The 12,253-nt window shown below is 49.2% G+C and overlaps 1 protein-coding gene across 3 annotated transcripts in view; it reads right to left on the bottom strand.

Moving 5' to 3' along the window:
- The window catches only part of pld5 (phospholipase D family member 5), a 36,047-nt gene that overhangs the window by 20,103 nt on the left and 3,691 nt on the right, over window positions 1-12,253 (bottom strand). Inside the window, exon 1 of one of the 3 annotated variants that reach the window (XM_079628091.1) lies at window positions 2,473-2,503. The exons of 1 other annotated variant lie outside the window; for it this stretch is intronic. The gene's annotated coding sequence lies outside the window, so the exon portion shown is untranslated. Of the gene's footprint in view, window positions 1-449; window positions 622-2,472; window positions 2,504-12,253 lie in introns of those variants that run through there. One more of the 3 variants, XM_079628093.1, reaches the window with a different exon arrangement.

Here is a 12,253-nt window from a genome sequence, read left to right as displayed (position 1 = left end):
ACTTTTCTAACTTTAGTTAGTGTGTAATGTTGCTGTTTGAGCATAAACAATATCTGCAAAGTTACAATATAGATCAGTGGTTACAACGCTCAAAGTTCAAACTAAGCAAAGGAAGATATTTGCTTTTAAAGAAAAGGACAACAACAAACGGCTGGTAGGGACTACACGACATTCCTCTGGGGTTAGTGACATCACCAACCCTAAAATCTACATAAACCCCGCCCCCGGGAACACGCATGCTGAGAAGAGGAAAAGTTGTTGTATATAAGAGTACATTTGTGAGTCAGCTCAAACTTTAGCATCCATGTTTTCACATGCAATAGAAAGTCACTCTGTGTGCATCTCACAACAGTTCCTATATGAGTGATTTATAGATTACCATGACAGAATGCTGATAGAATTGAAGATAGGCTAGTTAACACATCAGCAACATAAATTAATCAACTAACCATTCAGAGACGTCCTGTTGCATTCTACATGTTGTCACTTCTTCTTGAGTCTCTCCATCTTTGTCTGACTCCGTTTTAACATTGAAGACAGAACAGTTTCTGTCATTTTAGTGTGTCTGCGTGAGGTAGGCTAATCGCAGCTGCTAACACACACGAGCTCTTGAAACCCCGCCCTCTGCAGCAGCTCATTTGCATTTAAAGGGCCAGGCACAAAACGGTGCGTTTTTGCAAACCCTCAAAAAGTGACAACTTTAACATGCTTTATAAAATATATCTGTGGGGTATTTTGTGCTAAGACTTCACACACACACTCAAGGGACATCAGATATTTATTTTACATCTTGTGAAAATGGCATTTTACCACCCCTTTAACCTATGACATGCCATATTATTAATCAAAATCCTACAATGAGACCATTGTACAGATTACTATTTTTTTTCTAATTCCCTTACACTTTCATCCGTTTTCCATTCAGCAGAATTTCATTGATTTTCAACCCAAAAATCAGCACAGAAATAATGTTCTGAAATAATGTATGGAGTCTGTGGGCCTCTTTGCAGGGATAGTCCACCTGAGGTAACCTTGCATTGAGCAACAATCCAATTAACAGCCCTGAGCATTAACCACCATCCCACCATTATCTAGTTTCCTCAACAGAGACCATTTTTAAAATAACTCCATCTTTCCCAGTGAAAGCAGCTGTCAAAATCCAGGCAGGTCACATCTTCAGCATCCTTAGAATGTATCCAGGACAAAAGCCCGGAGCCGAAGAATGCAGCAACACCTCTGGCAGGAGAGCAGACCCATAAGACTCATTAAGACGTTCTACCCGCTCCAGTGACTGACCTCACTGCCCACTGGGATGAGAGCTCCCACTGCACGATACACACTGTTCAGGTACCTAGTCGGACTACAATAATGCACGCTGCATTATTAATCAATATGTACATTAACTGTGATTTTCACAAGGGCCATTTCTGGATAATGTCAGAAACACTCCTGTTCACATTCCTGACTCATTCATCCCCGCTGTGCATCTGTGCGCTTTAAGGTCAGTGAGTGTGTGTGGGCGTCACTCACTCATACTGAGGGTCACGTCAGTGTGTATGCTGTGCTTCTGTCTGCAGGATGTCACACTTTAAACCCCGGCGAACAGCACACAGTCAGGTTGACTTTGATAAAAGGGCAGAATTCACCCTGTAAGTTGCACGGGAAGATCTAGAATGTGGAAAAAATTAATATAAATGGGGGTGGGTGCCGGAGTTCCACATGAGAGACTCGTAAAATTACAGTGCATGTATTGAAAAAACAGACCCCAGTGAACAAGCTTGGGTTATTTGGTACGTTTATTGCATCTCAGGCTGGAAGATATTCTTTTCTTTTTCTGTCGTACTGGAAAAGCTTTTTGCTTTTAAGAACCATACAAAGGAAGATATTTGGCACACATTAATCATCTATCTAAATACAAATAATGTAATTTGCAATCAGTAACTGACTACCATTTGTAAGTAATCTACCCAGTATTATTATAAATTGCATATATTATATAGCTATTTCATGTTGCCTCATTTTATGAACACCTTTAGTAAAATCACTGTATAGATGACTTCTCGTGACAGTTTTTTTTCATCATGCGATAGTGACGATAGTAGATGACGATAGTATTGACTAACAAAATTACAGTATTTCCATTAACCGATATGCGACTAAAATGTAATTTCCTCTTGCGATAAGTCATTACAAAAATCATGGCAACTGGTGTTGGTAGGTTTACGTACATCTCAACCACCGCACTAGCCATTATTTTTAATCGCAAGAGATGTAGGCATGTTAGCAAGCATTAATGGCAAGGAAAGCCCCTTATACTTAGGAGCATGAGGTGTTTCTGGGCCCTTCTCCTCCTCCTATAAGCTTCGAGGTCTTGATAAACTGTGGTATTTCTTTGCTGTTTAGAATCCAGTAATTATTTTGTCTTTTATGAGTTTAATAAAGAACTCTGTCTCCTCTTCTGTCCAAACATACCGCTCCTTCTTTAAAGAATGATCGACTGGAGACAGGAGACCTATAGTGTAAAGGAGAAAAAGCTGTTTTCTATGGGACAGGTTTGGGGATTTTGGTTTAAGGGATAAGGTCAACAGTGTAATTCTATATTTAATTACTGCAGTTAGTACATGCAGGTATTTTATAAATGTATGAACATGTAAAAACATGTATGTCAATAAGTGCATTGCATCAAATGATTAATTTAAATGTTAGTATCGTTAAAGGGATAGTTCACTTTGAAATACATTTTTGATATGTTTTAGCTTACCTCAAGGGCATCCAAGATGTAGGTGTCTTTGTTTCCACAGTATTTTCAATTTTGATATTTTTAGGTCAAACCGTTGTTGTCTGACAGTCATATCATGCAGGTCTATGGGGTCCACCTCAAAGAGCATGCACAGAGAAGTCCAAATTAAACATGACTTAATGACTCGTAAATGTAAGTACACATTGATGGCCTAAGACACGAAACGAGCGGTTTGTGTGAGAAAACGAACGGTATTTATATCGTTTTTACCTCTTGTAACACAGCCACGTCCAAAGTGATCTGAGGGCGCGAGCGCATCCTGGTGTGTGACGTGTGCGCAGACTGGTGCATAGATGTATACACTAGATGTCGCCTTGGCTAAGGCAGTTCATTGGAACGAATGTCTTTAATGCGACATCTAGTGTCTATGCACCAGTCTGCGTACACGTCACACAGAAGGAAGCGCCCGCGCCCTCAGATCACTTGGACGTGGCTGTGTTACAAGAGGTAAAAACGATATAAATACCGTTCGTTTTCTCACACAAACCGCTCGTTTCGTGTCTTAGGCCATCAATGTGTACTTACATTTACGAGTCATTAAGTCATGTTTAATTTGGACTTCTCTGTGCATGCTCTTTGAGGTGGACCCCATAGACCTGCATGATATGACTGTCAGACAACAACGGTTTGACCTAAAAATATCAAAATTGAAAATACTGTGGAAACAAAGACACCTACATCTTGGATGCCCTTGAGGTAAGCTAAAACATATCAAAAATTAATTTCAAAGTGAACTATCCCTTCAAAGACACCTAAAGTGAGACTGAACATTTTTTTAATTTAAACAGCACATTTATTTTTACAGAAATGTGTTGCATGTATACTGAACATTCACTGATACACAAATATACAGTTTGTGCAGTATAAAAATCATTATTAAACCCCCATAAAACATGAAAACACAACGTGTGTGTGTGTGTGTGTGTGTGTGTGTGTGTGTGTGTGTGTGTGTGTGTGTGTGTGTGTGTGTGTGTGTGTGTGTGTGTGTGTGAGTGTGTGTGTGTGTAAGGACAAGATGTAGCTCCTGAGCAGAATACTTAAAACAAAGCTTTATCTCAAAGACTTCAGTCTGAACCTAAAGGCTAAACAGAGCTCATTTAAACAGGAAGATCTAGAGCCAGGAATGAAACCTCTGCTTTGATCAAGCACTTTTACAATAGGCATATGTGCTAAATTCACAGGTAAAGAGGCCTAGTTATATAATTGAGTTTTAAGGTTGATGGAGAAGTCAAAGATTTGGCATGTATCATGATTTATATGAGAGAAACACAGAGCGGTGGCAGAGCAGAGAAGGCAATCAGTTCTTATCAGGGAAGCCAGAGCACAGCACACGTCCCTCCCCATAACTCCCGAGCGGCTCGTTTCACCGGGAAAGAGAAAGACATGGAGTGATAGAGAGAGACCCAGCCAAATGAGACTACCTGCTACAGTACACTTAACAGAGAACATGAAGAAATGCTGGCTTTCTGCAGATTGGGAGATTCATCCATAGATGTTAATCTCACAAAAACATGTTCAGGCCACACTTCACCCTATAAAAAAAATAAATAAAAAAAATGAACAAAGAAAATGAAGCCTATTTTTCTTAGGAGCATGCAGTTTTTTTTTTATTCTTAGCAAGTTCTAAGCCTAAATAAAGTTAAAATTGTTGTCTTTTTTGATAGTAATTCTCGATTATTTTAGATCCTCATTACAGTAATAAATATTAAGCGTAGCATCAGTTCCCTTTCGTTGTCACTTCGAGTTACGTCGAATGACGACGAATGGGGTTCGCTTAGAAGCCTATCCTCTTCGAATATTAATAAAACGAGCCAATGGCAAGCAAATGCCATGGGTCTGCTGAATTTGCATAGCGTAACTCCGCCCCACTGTGTGGGTATATAAGGAAGTGAGCCGGCAACATGCAGATATGTTTTCGCTTTCGGAGCCAAGTTTATCCTTCACTCCACAAGCCATCCTGAGTATCATCTCTTTATTCCTCTTCGAGACGAGCTTCCCTCCAGGTGTTGGTGTGACAGCGAGTTCCAGCGAGTGCACATTCCCTGCGATCTGAGCAGTGATCTGCCAGTGTGTGTGTGTTCTCTCCCTGGTCGCTTCAGCATCTGCGGGGATCTTCCTTCTCTCTAAAAGAGCAAAGCGCGTGGCACGTCTTTTTAAAGATGCATCGCCCGTGCCCTTCTGGTTGTGGTCACTGGCTGTCTGATTTAGATGGGCACAATCGCTGTTTTGCGTGTTTGGGCTTAGAGCACGCTAAAGCAGCGCTTGTGGATGACTCATGTTTTCATTGCGGAAACATGACCATCGCGACACTACGGTCGAGACTCAATGATCTCGAAAGAGTGAGAGTCCCCTCATCCACACCCCGATCTACCAGCTCTAGTGCAAATAGAGCTGGTACTTCGGCTGGTGGCCAGGGTGACCTGAGGGTGACGGTGTGGCAACAACAACCGACGATTCGTCCTCGGGCCACATCCCCCTCTCAAGTGCCGCAACCCGCGAGCCGACCAGATGATGCGCTCGATCAGTCCCGGCCAACGGTCGGTGGCGGACCGAGCGCGCCGTCTGGCGCTCCTAATGACGATGCTATGTCGATCACAGCATCACAAGGTGGGCAGGAGTCCTCGGGAGATGAGGGGTCGGCTGTGCTGCCGCCTTCGGGCGCGTCAGCATTGCCCGATCCTGATCCCGAGCTGACGGCCATGCTTTCCCGGGCAGCCGCGAGCATCGGGTTAGAGTGCAATCCGCCACCCTGCCCCGAGCGCTCGCGGCTGGACGATTGGTTTTTGGGGGCGGCCGCCGATTCACGTCGGCGTCCAACCCCAATGCCTTTCTTCCCGGATGTGCATGAGGAGGTCTCGAGGTCCTGGAAGACACCCTTGTCTTCCCGTGATCGCTCGGCGACCTCCTCCGCCTTTCCTCCTCTCGATCAGGCGGCTGTTTACGGGTACACTGGGGTACCTATGGTTGAACGCTCTGTTGCGATGCAACTGTGTCCACAGAGTGCTTCTTCCCGTGGTGATCCTAAGCACCCCTCCAAGGCCTGTAGGTTTTCGTCGACCCTGGTGGCGAAGACCTATAGAGCTGCGGGGCAGGCAGCCGCCTCTTTGCATGCCATGGCCACTCTGCAGGTCTACCAGGCCCAGATGCTCAGGGACATGCACGAGGGGAGGACTGACCCAGGGCTCTTCAATGAGCTGCGTGCCGCCACTGACCTCGCTCTCCGGGCGACGAAAGTGACCGCACGCTCCCTGGGCCAGGTGATGTCCACTAGTGTGGTCCAGGAGAGACACCTCTGGCTCAACCTGGCCGATATGAGGGACGCTGAGCGGACTCGTCTGCTTGACGCCCCCATATCCCAGGCTGGCCTCTTCGGCGGAGCGGTTGAAGATTTTGCCCAACAGTTTTCAACCGCCCAGAAGCAGACTGAGGCTATCCGTCATATTCTGCCCCGACGGCCCGCTGCTGCCTCCACCCAGCCGTCGGTTCAGACGCCTCAGCCTGCTCGCCGCCGAGGGCGCCCTCCCGCGGCTCCCGCCCCTCCCGCACGGCCCCAGCAGCAGCCTTCACCCGGGCCGCGTCGTGGAGGACGCCGCAGGCAGGCGCCCCAGCCCTCTCCAGCCCCGCGCCCCGCTAAACGCCAGGCCAAGCGGCGCTCCTGAGACGGGCTGCTCAGAGATGGCTGTCAGTTTTTCTCAGGAGATGGTAGCAGGACCACTCCTTCCCCCGGTGGAGGGCCGGGGGAGAATCTTTTGTTCTCCACTCCCCGCTGCTCACCCACGGGTGGGCAGCACCCTAATGTGGTTAAAGAAAGAACTGATATCCCCATCTCTGAGCCCCCAGAAGGGAATGACAGTGCGCGCCGCCCACGGGCCCCGCCGCTCTCATCCCCTTCTGTCGCCAGACCCCTGCCAGAGCACGCCCCCGTGGAACGCTGGTCCTTCCCTGGCTCCCTCTGGCAGGACGCGGCTAATGACCGTGCCCCCACACCGGGCCGCTATGCCACCCACGTCCGGGCCGGTCATGCCGCTTCGCTGCACCCCCGGGGGGACGTCTGTCGTTCGCATGACCCCGCTGGCACAGTCCTTGGGAGCCTGGTTAGAGCTTCCCAACCTGTCCCGCTGGCTCGCGCGAACCATCAGGCTCGGCTATGCGATTCAGTTCGCGCGGTCTCCTCCCCGCTTCAGGGGAGTCCGCTTCACTATGGTCGGTGGCAATGCCCCTGTCATGAGAGCGGAGGTCGCCACCCTGCTGGCGAAGGGTGCGATCGAGACCGTCCCTCCAGCCGCAATGAGGTCCGGCTTCTACAGCCCCTACTTCATTGTCCCCAAGAAAACCGGTGGGTTACGGCCAATCCTGGATCTGCGCGTCTTGAACCGTTCCCTTCACAGGCTTCCGTTCAAGATGCTCACGGCCAAGCGCATTTTCGAATGTGTGCAGCCACAGGATTGGTTTGCAGCGATCGACCTGAAGGACGCCTACTTTCATGTCTCCATTCTTCCTCGACACAGACCGTTCCTACGGTTTGCTTTCGAGGGGCAGGCATACCAGTACGCGGTTCTCCCATTCGGGCTGGCCCTGTCTCCTCGCGTCTTCACGAAGGTCGTCGAGGCAGCCCTTGTGCCGCTACGGCAACACGGGGTTCGCATCCTGAATTATCTCGACGACTGGCTAATCCTAGCTCACTCTCGGGACCAGGTTTGCGAACACAGGGACCTAGTGCTCCGGCACCTAGCCCGTCTGGGCCTTCGGGTCAACTGGGAGAAGAGCAAACTTTGCCCCGTGCAGAGGATCTCTTTTCTCGGTATGGAAATCGACTCGGTCGCCATGTGCGCGCAGCTTACGAGCGAGCGCGCGCAGTCACTGCTGACTTGCCTGAGACAAATCCAGAGCAAGAGTGCGGTTCCACTGAAACTTTTTCAGAGGCTCCTGGGGCATATGGCATCTGCAGCCGCGGTAACGCCGCTCGGATTGCTTCATATGAGACCGCTTCAGCACTGGCTTCACGATCGAGTCCCGAGGTGGGCATGGCACCAGGGCAAGCTCCGAGTACCAGTTACTCCGACCTGCCGTCAGACTTTCTCCCCGTGGACGAACCTCAGCTTTCTACGGGCCGGAGTGCCCTTAGAACGAGTTTCCAGGCATGTTGTTGTGTCAACGGATGCCTCCTCCACGGGCTGGGGTGCCATGTGCAATGGACATGCTGCCGCGGGCTCCTGGACAGGACCCCACCGCCTATGGCATGTCAATTGCCTCGAGTTGCTGGCAGTACGTCTCGCTCTGCACCGCTTCCGGGCGCTGCTCAAGAACCAGCACGTACTAGTCCGATCAGACAATACCGCGACAGTAGCGTACATCAACCGACAAGGTGGTCTACGCTCCCGCCGTATGTCGCAACTCGCCCGCCACCTCCTCTTATGGAGTCAGAAGCATCTGAGGTCGCTTCGAGCCATTTATATTCCGGGAGACCTGAACTGTGCAGCCGACGAGCTCTCACGGCTTCAGCCTCTTCCTGGAGAATGGAGACTCCATCCCCAGGCGGTCCAGCTGATTTGGGATCAGTTCGGGGACGCACAGGTAGACCTGTTTGCCTCCCACGACTCGTCCCACTGCGCCCAGTTTTACTCCCTGACCGAGGGCACGCTCGGCACGGACGCTCTGGCGCACAGCTGGCCCCGGGGCCTCCGCAAGTATGCGTTTCCCCCAGTGAGCCTTCTTGCACAGACCCTGTGCAAGATCAGGGAGGACGAGGAGCAGGTCATATTGGTTGCGCCGCACTGGCCCACCCGAACCTGGTTCTCCGAACTTGTACTCCTCGCGACAGCACCTCCCTGGCCAATTCCTCTGAGGAAGGACCTCCTTTCTCAGGGACGGGGCACCCTTTGGCACCCTCGTCCCGATCTCTGGAACCTCCACGTGTGGCTCCTGGACAGGACGAGGCAGGTTTGAGTACCCTACCACCAGCGGTGGTGGCTACCATCACTTCCGCTAGAGCGTCGTCCACTAGACATGCCTACGCGTTGAAGTGGAACCTCTTCGTCTCTTGGTGCTCTTCTCACTCAGAAGACCCCAGATCATGCCCGATCAGTGTCGTGCTTTCCTTCCTGCAGGATGGGTTGGAGCGAAGGCTGTCTCCCTCCACCCTGAAAGTATATGTTGCCGCTATCGCCGCACATCACGACGCAGTTGATGGTAAGTCCGTGGGAAAGCACGACCTGGTCATCAGGTTCCTGAGAGGAGCGAGGAGACTACAGCCTCCTCGCCCTCCTCTCGTTCCCTCTTGGGACCTCTCAGTGGTACTAACTGCCCTGCAGAGTGCTCCCTTTGAGCCTCTGCAATCAGTGGAGCTTAAGTTCCTGTCAATTAAGACAGCGCTCCTGGTTGCTCTGGCCTCCATCAAGAGGGTAGGGGACCTGCACGCATTTTCTGTAGACGAAGCGTGCCTGGAATTCGGGCCGGCCTTTTCTCACGTGATCCTGAGACCCCGGCCTGGATATGTGCCCAAGGTTCCCACCACTCCCTTCCGGGACCAGGTGGTGAACCTGCAAGCGCTGCCCCTGGAGGAGGCAGACCCAGCCTTGGCATTGCTCTGTCCAGTACGCGCCCTCCGTGCTTACGTAGACAGAACGCAATGTTTCAGGACCTCAGACCAGCTCTTTGTCTGTTATGGTGGGAAGCTGAAGGGAAAGGCTCTCTCCAAGCAAAGGTTGTCTCACTGGATAGTGGACGCCATTGCTTTGGCTTACCAGCAGCAAGGTCGACCGTGCCCCCTTGGTGTGACGGCCCACTCCACCCGGAGTGTGGCCTCCTCTTGGGCTCTAGCGCATGGCGCCTCGCTAACAGACATCTGCAGAGCTGCAGGCTGGGCGACACCCAACACATTCGCCAGATTCTACAATCTCCGAGTGGAGCCAGTGTCCTCCCGAGTACTCGCTTCAACCAGCCGGTGCTAGGACCCGCTCAGGTGTCTTCGCTTGCTCGCCATTCCACTCCGCGGACTGGATACGTGCGATATTCTCCTCAGGTGAGCCTGATAAGCCCTGAGTTCCTCCAGCGCTGTTGACGTCAACGCCAGAGTTATGCCTCCGGCAGCTTTCGCGTTGGCTAGGTGCCACCATGTGCATGGTTCCCCCGCTGGGCGACCCCCACGTGTGTATTCCACTGTAAGCCTCCTTCGAGCGTGTGTCTTTCCCTTGGCAAGCCAGTCTGCCACCCCTGGGGTTGAAATACTCCACCCTACGGGCTGGACACCCCAGTGTTCTCCGTATGCACCCCCCTCCGGGTCATATGTGTTTTCTTAAGTCCCCCCCCTTCGGGCGGGCACTGATTGCATATTTCCACTGTGATATGCTTCCCAGTGTACCTTGGTATTCCTGTGTTAAGTAGGAGTCCTTCGTCCGTGCTAGTCTCACGACAGGGAGCTCAGACTTACGCAGGGCACTGGAAGACAGCCGAGGTGGCGTGATTGGACTGGGAACCCCATTCGTCGTCATTCGACGTAACTCGAAGTGACAACGAAAGGGAACGTCTCGGTTACGGATGTAACCCTCGTTCCCTGAGTAGGGAACGGAGACGTTACGTCTTCCTGCCACTTCCGCTGTACCGCTGGAACAGCCTGAGTTCAGCTTGGCTCCTTCAGCGAAGAAACATATCTGCATGTTGCCGGCTCACTTCCTTATATACCCACACAGTGGGGCGGAGTTACGCTATGCAAATTCAGCAGACCCATGGCATTTGCTTGCCATTGGCTCGTTTTATTAATATTCGAAGAGGATAGGCTTCTAAGCGAACCCCATTCGTCGTCATTCGACGTAACGTCTCCGTTCCCTACTCAGGGAACGAGGGTTACATCCGTAACCGAGACGTTCTGGCAGGTTACTTGCAGGCAGCTGATCCAAGTCTACCTATACCTATACATATATAAGCTCCTTCAGTATTATCAGCAGCTATCGGGTTTCTCAGGAGTAAATTACCCTCCTCCCTCCCCAGCTCCTCCTCTCGTCAGTCAATATTTGGCATTCTGATTCCCCTTGAATCAGAATAAATTCTTGAAATATGTTGTACTTAAAATCTTGAATTAATGATACAGTATCTGCAATACATTCATGTTGGTTCTGTTCTGTTTACCCAAAGGGGGGTTATTGCTCCTCTCCCGCTCTTTTCCATGCTATAGTCTGCATGGATGCGCAGGGAGTTCTCGCCCAGAAACGGAACCATACCGCCAATCCTGACTGTATGCTAATTGTCAATCATATTTGATGATAGTGGTCCCGACAGAACTGCGTATTGTTTTGCAAATGCATAATGTTTTAAACATTCAATAAGTATAATTAAATATAATGAACAATAACACATTAAAAAGACTTATTTTGTTTACAAGATCAGAGAAAAGTATAATATTTTGACAACGTATATTTGAGATGTTGTAAAAAAAGGATGCCAAAATGGTACAGATGCACCCAAACCTTTTTCATCTTGATGTGGCACTAAATCGCAATTCAGCACATTTATTAAATGGCTTTTTCATCTATACATCAACATGTATGACATTTGTTCTTACTGAATATATGTTAAATGGTCAGAATTAATGAATAATTAATAACAATCAAAATCACACACGCGCACACACACACACACACACACACACAAAGGCTGTATTGCTCTGCAGCTCTCACCTCAAATAAATTAGTCCGTTTTTTTTTTCCAATTCTGATTGGAAAGTTAATCTACATCTTGACTGGCTACAAATAATCTGAAAAATGCAATGTTTGTGCCTGGATTTGTAAAATGGGTGGAGTCCCAGACAGCAACATAATGTCGGCCCAGATCTGGTACGTGTGGATTCCGACATTATGTTGCTGTCTGGGGTAAGATTAACCCCCGAAGGACAAATCCCAGAAGTAATTTAGGGATGAGACAATCTGATTACCGAATAAAGTGGCAGAAATCACTGGAGTTAATGTGGGTTGTGGTCTATAAGTAGTTTGAGTAAAGGGCTGGAAGTGGTTTTTGTAAAAGCTGACAGCCATGAATTGCAAGTCATTTCCTGTTGTATCTTTTCTCCCAGTCCCGAGCTCTCTTCCCTTCTGGACTGCCCAAGCAGATGCCACAGGCACCGCCCCAAAGCAAAGTCCAAACAGAGTCCTCTGGGATAAATTTGAAGCAATTGCAAGGCGAAAAAATTGGGAATAGCCGATGTTAGGACGTCTGGTCTCCGCCAGTAAACTAATTAAAGTTCAGGACATTGAATTTGGACCCAGAGTCCCAGCAAATTGGCAACAATATTGCATTGCTTGCTAATGGTGAATACAAAGAGTACAGGAAATGATGTGTCGGCGATCCTTTCCCTGAACAAGTGTGACTCAAGCTAACCTGGGGAAAACCTCTTTAATATTGCAAAAACAGTTATATTGTGAAATATTTTTATATTACAATGTTACATTTTATTTGAACTGT

Source organism: Phoxinus phoxinus, assembly GCF_949152265.1.
Source record: "Phoxinus phoxinus genome assembly, chromosome: 11".
In the NCBI taxonomy this organism is placed as follows: Eukaryota; Metazoa; Chordata; class Actinopteri; order Cypriniformes; family Leuciscidae; genus Phoxinus; species Phoxinus phoxinus.
This window is presented reverse-complemented; position numbering and strand designations above follow the sequence as displayed.